This window comes from Ranitomeya imitator, unplaced genomic scaffold (assembly GCF_032444005.1).
Source record: "Ranitomeya imitator isolate aRanImi1 unplaced genomic scaffold, aRanImi1.pri SCAFFOLD_170, whole genome shotgun sequence".
Lineage (NCBI taxonomy): Eukaryota > Metazoa > Chordata > Amphibia > Anura > Dendrobatidae > Ranitomeya > Ranitomeya imitator.
The window spans coordinates 276,313-287,490 of NW_027194006.1; positions in this window are offsets into that span (position 1 = coordinate 276,313).

Consider the following 11,178-nt stretch of genomic DNA (forward strand, 5'->3'; position numbering starts at 1 on the left):
ATGGCGTTAAGACCCCTGTAGTCTATGCATGGACGCAATTCCCCATTCTTCTTCTGCACGAAGAAGAACCCTGCCCCAGCAGGTGACACTGACTTCCTGATGAACCCTCTTGCCAGATTTTCCTGGATGTACTGTGACATTGCCTCCGTCTCCGGGAGAGATAGCGGATAGACTCGACCCCGGGGAGGCTCAGCACCAGGCAAGAGGTCAATAGGACAGTCATAGGGGCGATGGGGCGGAAGGGTCTCCGCCGCCTTTTTGGAGAATACGTCTGCATACGACCAATACTGCTTGGGGAGAGAGGAAAGATCTGCGGGTACCTCAGTTGTAGCTATCTGAATGCACTCCCTCTGACACCTACCCCCACAAGATTCACCCCATCCCAGGATTCTGCCTGAGGACCACTCGATATGAGGAGAGTGGTACCGTAGCCAAGGTATTCCCAACAGGACTTCATCAATTCCCTCTGGAATGACGAGCAGAGAAATAATCTCCTGATGAGATGGCGACATGGACAGAGTAAAAGGGATGGTCTGGTGAGTTATCTGTGAGGGCAGAGTCGACCCATTCACCACTCGTACCGTTACAGGTTGAGTTAGCATAACCAGAGGTATTGCGTGGCGTTGGGCAAAGGCAGAAGACATAAAATTGCCCTCCGCCCCAGAATCCACGCAGAGCTCTACCGAGTGGGAGAATGAGCCTAAAGTAATTGTCCCCTTAAAGGACAATTTGGAGGCAAACGTCGCCGTGTCTAGTGTACCTCCACCTACGACCACTAGACGCTGACGTTTCCTCGACCGCTGAGGACATCTGGTGGCTAAATGTCCAGACTGCTGGCAAACATGACAGACCCTGAGTGCACAAGCGGTCCGGGACTTAGGTCCCGCTTGTGACGCTTCCCGGGCCTCATGTGACTCAGGAACCAGGACCGGAGATTCCAGAGGTTTGGCGAAAGTAGGAGCCAGCCGAAACCTCTGCCTACACTGGGCTCGCTCTAACCTCCGCTCGTTAAAAAGGAGGTCAATTCGAGTGGAGACTGTTATTAACTCCTCCAGTGTGGCAGGAATCTCCCTAGTGGCCAGAGCGTCCTTTACATGGTCAGCCAAGCCCCTCCAAAATATGGGGATAAGAGCTTTATCCGACCATTCCAGCTCAGATGCTAAAGTGCGGAATTGGACGGCAAAATGACTGACCAAGGACTCACCCTGAGTTAATGCCAGCAGTTGGAGCGCAGTGTCATGGGTGACTTGAGGTCCTAAAAAGACCTGTTTTAAAGTGCTCAAAAACAGAGGAGCACTCTGCACCACATGATCGCCACGCTCCCACAGCGGCGTAGCCCATTCTAACGCCCTGTCCGACAATAGAGACACAATAAATCCCACCTTAGCCCGCTCTGTGGGGAAACGTGCAGCCAGAAGCTCGAGGTGAATAGAGCACTGACTCACGAATCCCCTACAAAATTTGCTATTACCAAAAAATTTTTCTGGCAGCGGGAGGCGAGAAAATGTCGGAACAGGGGTGGCAATGGACAAAGTTGCTGCAGCCACGCTGGCAGCCTGTACAGCAACTGCGGTAACATCCACAGCTGGGGTTGCGCTCTCGAGAGCCGCCAACCTACCCTCCAGCTGCTGTATATACCGCAGGGATTGCTGTTTGTCTGTCATCACTAGCCAGACCCTGGCGCTAGTGTAATGTTAGGGCTAGCGGAACGCACCAAATAATAAGACTGATAGTGTACGGTGCGTTCGTAGCCCGGGGTCCACCGTGCAGAGATGGAACCTGCTGCTGAGTAATGACAGACTATATGGCGGTACTCATAAGTATACTCGCGTGGGTTAAACTTCACCCAACGTGAAGGAAGCGATCCTGTTGCGTCACAGGATCGCGGTACCGCACATAGAAGGCGAGCAAGCAGTCAGCGAACTTAACCCCAATTAGGATTGAAGTCCGATTAGACCACTTGCTGGCACAACACCGCAACAGGGTGTGTTAGGCAACTCTTATAATTAGAGCACCGAAGTGCGAACTGTGCCGTGCTGGCAGGCACCACTAAGCACCCAGACGTGGGTCAGGAAGCGCACTACTGGCGCGTGGCGCCGCACTGGCGGTCACAGCAATAGACGCTGATACGTGTGTAACACGTTGAGTGATTTGTCGGGCGCTAGATAGCAGCCATACTCCATACGCGAACAGTCATACAATAGGGTAGGGGTATTTAATGAACGACTTGCACTCACAACAAACACATGTATTCAATTGTACACTAGCGCATGGCCGTGCGGTCATGCGCAGTTTATATAATTGCAGGACAGGAAGTGGCCACAGAAACTTTGCCCTTCCAGAGCCTGCCAAGAGGACCAATGGAATGCGCTGCAGAGCCAGAGCACATGACCCTCGATCTCCAACGGGAGATCTTGCTCTGGGCATGCTCAGTGTGCGCAAACAAGGACTTAGTCCCAGGGAAGTCCGCTCGCCGCTGACCAGCACTGACTTTAATGGCAGGAGCTGAAGAAGCAGCAGCAACTCTCTGTACAGAGTGAGAGCGAGCAAGACACTGGGAGCGACGTCCCTGCTGAGCAGACTCCACTGCGGCTGGAGGAGAATGGGAGACCGCAGCGGAGACGGATCGAGATTTCCCCTGTGCAGCAGAGGAAACTCGACTCCTAACATTACCCCCCCTCCTAGGGCCCCCCTACGCTCGAAGGCAGCAATGAGCTGTGGGGCCCGAATGTTTTCAGCAGGCTCCCAAGACCTGTCCTCTGGACCATAACCCTTCCAATCCACCAAATAAAACTTTTTGCCGCGTACCACCTTGCACCCCAAAATAGCGTTCACCTCGTAATCGTCCGTAGACGAACCCGATGTCCCGGCAGATGACTCGGAAAACCGGGACATGTATACGGGTTTCAAGAGGGACACATGAAAGGTGTCTGTGATACCCAAGCGTGGAGGAAGAGCCATGCGGTAGACCACAGGATTAACCTGTTCGAGAACCTTGAAGGGACCCAAGTAGCGAGGAGCAAACTTAGTGGACTCAACTCGCAGCCTGATGTTACGGGCGGAGAGCCACACCAAGTCGCCAGGGGCAAAAGTCGGAGCGGGGCGCCGATGAACATCGGTGGAGGACCTCATTCTCTCCACAGCCCAGTCTGCCACCCTGGGATCAGCGGAAGACACAGGCATGGGCACAGGAACACGCTGATGCTGGCCGTAATTTAAGAGGAATGGAGTCTGACCGGTGGAGTCGGCTACGGCATTGTTAAGTGCAAACTCTGACCACGGTAGCAAGGATGCCCAGTCATCCTGTCTGGCAGAAACAAAATGTCGCAGATATGTGACCAAGGTCTGGTTGGCCCTTTCTACCAACCCATTCGTCTCGGGATGATATGCCGAAGAGAGATTTAACTCAATACTGAGTAGACGACATGGCTCCTTCCAGAATCGAGACGCAAACTGGGGACCCCGGTCACTAACAATTTTGTCTGGCATACCGTGTAAGCGAAAGATATGCTTGATAAACAAGACAGCCAACGCCCGTGCAGATGGTAGCCGTGGAAGAGGCACCAAATGCACCATTTTGGAAAAATGATCGGTGATCACCCAGATAATGGTGCAATTACGAGACTTAGGTAATCCATCCACAAAGTCCATCCCGACCATCTCCCAGGGCCTGTCAGCCACGGGCAGAGGATATAGCAAACCAGCTGGCCGTTGCCGAGGAGTCTTGTTCCTGGCGCAAGAGACACACGCCCGAACGTACTCCGCGACATCACAAGCCATATGCGGCCACCAGTATGTCCTCGCCAGTAACTCTGATGTCCTTTTAGTACCAAAATGTCCACCCACACTGGACAAGTGCGCCCAAGAGAGAAACTCCGGTCGCAAACTAGATGGAACAAAAGTCTTGCCCGGGGGCACAGACTCCAGCGAAACCGGGGCCACGGTTCTCAAACTCTCGGTGGGGACAATAAGCCGAGGCTCCTCCTCCTCCGCAGATGACACAACGGAGCGAGAGAGAGCGTCGGCCCGAATGTTCTTCTCCCCAGAAAGGAAATGGAGGGTGAAATGAAACCGGGAGAAGAACAAGCACCATCTGGCCTGGCGAGAATTCAACCGCTGAGCTGTCTGCAGATACACCAAATTTTTGTGATCTGTGAAGACTTGGAAGGGAAAACGTGCTCCCTCCAAGAGATGTCTCCACTCCGAGAAAGCCAACTTCATGGCTAGCAACTCCCTGTCCCCGATGGAATAATTCCTCTCTGCTGGTGCGAAGGTCTTGGAGAAAAAGAAGCAAGGATGCTTCCGACCTTGAGCATCCTTTTGGAAGAGGACTGCTCCAGCACCAACAGAAGAGGCATCCACCTCCATGATAAATGGCTTATCAACATCGAGGCGATGAAGAATGGGAGCGCTAGCGAAGTGTGACTTTATAGAGATAAAAGCCTTGGAGACCTCCTCAGACCACAATTTGGGATTCGCCCCCTTCTTGGTGAGGGCAACCAAGGGAGCGACCAAAGTTGAGAAATGCGGGATGAACTGGCGATAATAATTGATGAACCCCATAAAGCGCTGCACCGCTTTAAGAGAATGGGGTTCCTGCCAGTCCATCACAGCCTGTAGTTTGGCAGGATCCATAGCCAATCCCTGGGCTGAGATGATGTAGCCTAGGAAAGGTAAGGACTCCTGCTCAAACATACACTTCTCCAACTTGGCATAGAGGGAGTTTGCCCGTAGGAGGTCGAAGACTTTGCAAACATCTCTCCGGTGGGAGTCAATATCTGGAGAGTAGATGAGAATATCATCCAGATAGACTAGGACCGAGGTGGAAAGCATATCCCGGAAGATATCGTTCACAAAGTCTTGGAAAACGGCTGGGGCATTACAGAGCCCAAAGGGCATCACCAGATATTCATAGTGCCCATCCCTGGTGTTAAAAGCCGTCTTCCATTCGTCCCCCTCACGGATGCGAATCAGGTTGTAAGCACCCCGCAGATCTAATTTAGTAAATACCCTTGCTCCCTGAAGCCTATCAAACAGTTCAGATATCAAAGGCAAAGGGTATTTATTCTTAACGGTGATGGCGTTAAGACCTCTGTAGTCTATGCATGGACGCAATTCCCCATTCTTCTTCTGCACGAAGAAGAACCCTGCCCCAGCAGGTGACACTGACTTCCTGATGAACCCTCTTGCCAGATTTTCCTGGATGTACTGTGACATTGCCTCCGTCTCCGGGAGAGATAGCGGATAGACTCGACCCCGGGGAGGCTCAGCACCAGGCAAGAGGTCAATAGGACAGTCATAGGGGCGATGGGGCGGAATGGTCTCCGCCGCCTTTTTGGAGAATACGTCTGCATACGACCAATACTGCTTGGGGAGAGAGGAAAGATCTGCGGGTACCTCAGTTGTAGCTATCTGAATGCACTCCCTCTGACACCTACCCCCACAAGATTCACCCCATCCCAGGATTCTGCCTGAGGACCACTCGATATGAGGAGAGTGGTACCGTAGCCAAGGTATTCCCAACAGGACTTCATCAATTCCCTCTGGAATGACGAGCAGAGAAATAATCTCCTGATGAGATGGCGACATGGACAGAGTAAAAGGGATGGTCTGGTGAGTTATCTGTGAGGGCAGAGTCGACCCATTCACCACTCGTACCGTTACAGGTTGAGTTAGCATAACCAGAGGTATTGCGTGGCGTTGGGCAAAGGCAGAAGACATAAAATTGCCCTCCGCCCCAGAATCCACGCAGAGCTCTACCGAGTGGGAGAATGAGCCTAAAGTAATTGTCCCCTTAAAGGACAATTTGGAGGCAAACGTCGCCGTGTCTAGTGTACCTCCACCTACGACCACTAGACGCTGACGTTTCCTCGACCGCTGAGGACATCTGGTGGCTAAATGTCCAGACTGCTGGCAAACATGACAGACCCTGAGTGCACAAGCGGTCCGGGACTTAGGTCCCGCTTGTGACGCTTCCCGGGCCTCATGTGACTCAGGAACCAGGACCGGAGATTCCAGAGGTTTGGCGAAAGTAGGAGCCAGCCGAAACCTCTGCCTACACTGGGCTCGCTCTAACCTCAGCTCATTAAAAAGGAGGTCAATTCGAGTGGAGACTGTTATTAACTCCTCCAGTGTGGCAGGAATCTCCCTAGTGGCCAGAGCGTCCTTTACATGGTCAGCCAAGCCCCTCCAAAATATGGGGATAAGAGCTTTATCCGACCATTCCAGCTCAGATGCTAAAGTGCGGAATTGGACGGCAAAATGACTGACCAAGGACTCACCCTGAGTTAATGCCAGCAGTTGGAGCGCAGTGTCATGGGTGACTTGAGGTCCTAAAAAGACCTGTTTTAAAGTGCTCAAAAACAGAGGAGCACTCTGCACCACATGATCGCCACGCTCCCACAGCGGCGTAGCCCATTCTAACGCCCTGTCCGACAATAGAGACACAATAAATCCCACCTTAGCCCGCTCTGTGGGGAAACGTGCAGCCAGAAGCTCGAGGTGAATAGAGCACTGACTCACGAATCCCCTACAAAATTTGCTATTACCAAAAAATTTTTCTGGCAGCGGGAGGCGAGAAAATGTCGGAACAGGGGTGGCAATGGACAAAGTTGCTGCAGCCACGCTGGCAGCCTGTACAGCAACTGCGGTAACATCCACAGCTGGGGTTGCGCTCTCGAGAGCCGCCAACCTACCCTCCAGCTGCTGTATATACCGCAGGGATTGCTGTTTGTCCGTCATCACTAGCCAGACCCTGGCGCTAGTGTAATGTTAGGGCTAGCGAAACGCACCAAATAATAAGACTGATAGTGTACGGTGCGTTCGTAGCCCGGGGTCCACCGTGCAGAGATGGAACCTGCTGCTGAGTAATGACGGACTATATGGCGGTACTCATAAGTATACTCGCGTGGGTTAAACTTCACCCAACGTGAAGGAAGCGATCCTGTTGCGTCACAGGATCGCGGTACCGCACATAGAAGGCGAGCAAGCAGTCAGCGAACTTAACCCCAACTAGGATTGAAGTCCGATTAGACCACTTGCTGGCACAACACCGCAACAGGGTGTGTTAGGCAACTCTTATAATTAGAGCACCGAAGTGCGAACTGTGCCGTGCTGGCAGGCACCACTAAGCACCCAGACGTGGGTCAGGAAGCGCACTACTGGCGCGTGGCGCCGCACTGGCGGTCACAGCAATAGACGCTGATACGTGTGTAACACGTTGAGTGTTTTGTCGGGCGCTAGATAGCAGCCATACTCCATACGCGAACAGTCATACAATAGGGTAGGGGTATTTAATGAACGACTTGCACTCACAACAAACACACGTATTCAATTGTACACTAGCGCATGGCCGTGCGGTCATGCGCAGTTTATATAATTGCAGGACAGGAAGTGGCCACAGAAACTTTGCCCTTCCAGGGCCTGCCAAGAGGACCAATGGAATGCGCTGCAGAGCCAGAGCACATGACCCTCGATCTCCAACGGGAGATCTTGCTCTGGGCATGCACAGTGTGCGCAAACAAGGACTTAGTCCCAGGGAAGTCCGCTCGCCGCTGACCAGCACTGACTTTAATGGCAGGAGCTGAAGAAGCAGCAGTAACTCTCTGTACAGAGTGAGAGCGAGCAAGACACTGGGAGCGACGTCCCTGCTGAGCAGACTCCACTGCGGCTGGAGGAGAATGGGAGACCGCAGCGGAGACGGATCGAGATTCCCCCTGTGCAGCAGAGGAAACTCGACTCCTAACACTAGCAGTTTTGTTATTGATGAATTGATTTTTTTTTTTGGGTGAGTGTGGCTAGGGATTTTCCTTCTGTGTCTAATGTATTCCATTTCCTAGTAAATTCAATAGTGGGGTCCTAAAAAAAATTTTTTGTGTTAGTATCACTAAGAAGTTTCAATGATTCGTTGTGGTACATAGATCTGTCCATTACAACAATCCCGCTTCACTTATCTGCCGGGCGGATAATTATTTAATTGTTTTCTTGAAGGTCAATGATGGATTGTCTGTCTTGACGATTTAGGTTATAAGTGAACTTGGGATTTTTATTATTTAACTTCTTAATGTCCTTAGTGACCTTGGTTTCAAAAGCTTTAAATGCATTGGAATATTCTTGGACAGGATTGAATGACGGTTGAAAAAGACTAGTATGGATATATTCTGAAGTGATAGTTGAAGTTGAATAGTGCATACCAGGATTGGTTGTATTTTTCTTAAAGTATTTGTTTATAGCTAAACTGTGAAGAATTTTTTTTTATACCTACATATAGGTTAAATGGGTTTGCATTGGAAGTGGGAGCAAATTTCAAGCCATTTTGTAAGAGGGGATTCTTCGGTTGGTGATAATTTGTAAGAACTTAAGTTAAAGATTTTCTGGTCATATAGACTAGCTTTACTTTTCATGTTTTTCTTTTTGGAGAGTTTCACACTCCTCTTGCCTCTTTGTGGCCTTGTGCCCGGAAAAAAATCACGTTTCACGGATGTGTGCACTCTAGGGTTAGTGTTGATTTTATTAGGATGGCCCTTGGTTGCGGCAGATTTGCCTAGAATTTTACTTGAATTAGTCATTGATGTTTGTTTATTCAAGGGATTAATAGATTGTAAGAAGTTACGATTTGATTTGTTACCTCCCTTATTGGTTATTCTTAAAGGTGAATTGCAATAATTACTCGTAGATGGTGTAGATTGTTCCCATTCCTCAATATTGCCTGGTTCCTCGACCAGTGAGGTTAATTGGGAGAATTGGTTTTGTGTTTGAATAGTAAATGTTTTTACGATAGGGGATTCCAAGGACAAGGGTTCCTCCTCATTTTTTTGTATGGTATATGGCTAGAGCCCTTGAAACGCGTTGGTTGGTTTGCTGCCCCAGCACATCTACTCTCTCTCGCCTCGTAGCTTGGTGGTGTCACCTGTAGCTCCGCCCACCTCTCCGACCGCTACCTCAGCGTTGCTTCCGGCCGGGGCACGTGAGGTTTCGCGGCCTTGTGGCTCTTGCTGCATCTATCGTTCTAACCCACCGTCCTGCTACGGCGGTGTTACAGCGGCAATAGAGATTCCTCAGAACCGCTCCTCTCTACACTAGCAGGACAGTGACTACAGCCCAATTACATAAGCATGCATAAGCCGCATTATATCAGCACTATTAACTGTCGCACTGTAGGAAGACAGCTGACATTATCAGTAGCAAGTATACTCAATATTGTGAGAACTGGATCACACACATTTAGAATCACACTTACAAAAAGGTGCATATCCTTCCAAGCAGGAGGAACCGTTCAACCTTGGAAAAAGCATCTTTAGTCATCACGATACCAGTAATAATTGTGGACACAAAAGCATCACGGTCCCCAGCCGCATATTGCCATTCAGTACCTAAGTGAGTCGAAATTCTATATCCCACTACTCTACTATTTTTATGTATTTGATTGATATAAAAGCTTTTGCTTTTTTCTCTCTCATCCTGTAAAATGATTCTACCGTTACCTATTCATCATAAAATCTACCTCATCAATGATGATCTATTGAGTAAGTGCTTTTTGAACTTATATCCACTTTTCCATACACAATTTATTTTTTTGCATATATACTGTAGACAGCGCAGGTGAACAATATATTATATTTTTTTTTCTTCTATCATGTAGTCATCACATTCACTAGCGCTTTGTTCACTTTCATCAGTCACAGCCTTTTTATCTTTAGTAAGAACGTCCTCCACTCTGTAACATCACTAACTAGAGCTGCAATTATTTCTTCTTCAGTATTCAGTCTTATCTTTGCTATATTTGTCTCCTAAACTAAAAAAATATAATTATTGCCTTATTACACACAGTACCATGGGTCATAGTGACCCCACCATCCTCTGATTATATACAGTTGTTTGAAAATGTTTGCCCCTTCCTGACTTCCTATTCTTTTGTATGTTTTGCCTGCAAAATGTTTCTTGTGTTTCAGAACACCAAGCAAATTTTAATATTAGACAAAGATAACACAAGTAAAGACAAAATGTAGTATTTAAATTAAGGTCTTTATTAAGGGGAAAAGAAATCCAAACCTCTAGGGCCCTGTATGAAAGTGATTGCCCCAGAGAAACCTAATAACTGGTTTGGCCGCCCTTAGCAGCAGCAACTGCAATCAAGCATTTGTGATAACTGGCACTGAGCCTTTTACAATGCTCAGGTGGAATTTTGGCCGCTCCTCTTTGCAGTAGTGTTGTAATTCAGCCACATTGAAGGGTTTCCGAGCATGAATTACCTTTTCAAAAGGTCATGCCACAGCATCTCAATCTGTTTAAGATCAGGACTTTGACTGGACAACTCCCAACTCTTAATTTTTGTTTTTTCTTCAACCATTCAGAGGTGGACATGCTGGTGTTCTGAATAATTGCCTTGCTGCATAACCAAGGTACCCTTCAGCTCAAGGTCACGAACAGATGGCTGGGCATTCTCCTTCAGAAGTTTTTGGTAGACATCAGAATTAATGGTTCCACTTATCACAAGTCCTTAAGAGGCAAAATAGCCCTGGACGATAAATCTACCGCCACCATATTTTACTATTGGTATGTTACTTCTATACACCTTCCAAAAAGTTCAACTTTTGTCTTGTCTGTCCAGAGTATTCTCCCAAAAGTCCAGGGGATCATTAAGGTAAGTTCTGGCAAAACTGAGACAAGCCTTTGTTATTGCAAAGTAGTGATTTTCACCTTGGAACTCTGCCATGCAGGATATTTTTGCCCAGTTTTTCTCATGGTGGAGTCATGAGTAGAGTTGAGTGACTGTGTCCGGAATCGGTCGCCAAATCTGAATTGGCCATATCTGTGTGCTAAACTTGTTTGATCGGTTTCGAACATATTCTGTCATTTTTACTCCAATCAACTCTAATGACATTTGGCTGTGTTCGTCAAATATTACAAAAACAATATTTGCTGCCTATCATGATCAGAACTGAATTTTGAATAATTTGCTCAACTGTAGTCCTAAAAAAAAGGGAGGAAGAGTAGGGAGGATCTACAAGACTAACTGGATTGGATACTACAATAAATCAACCTATATGTATCCATATTATAAATAAAGTGCATCAGTGCAATAAAGTGACAATATCATAATACTATAATACATAATAGAATAAAGTGCATCAATACTAAATAGCAATAGTATATATCAAATGATTACAGTAAATATGA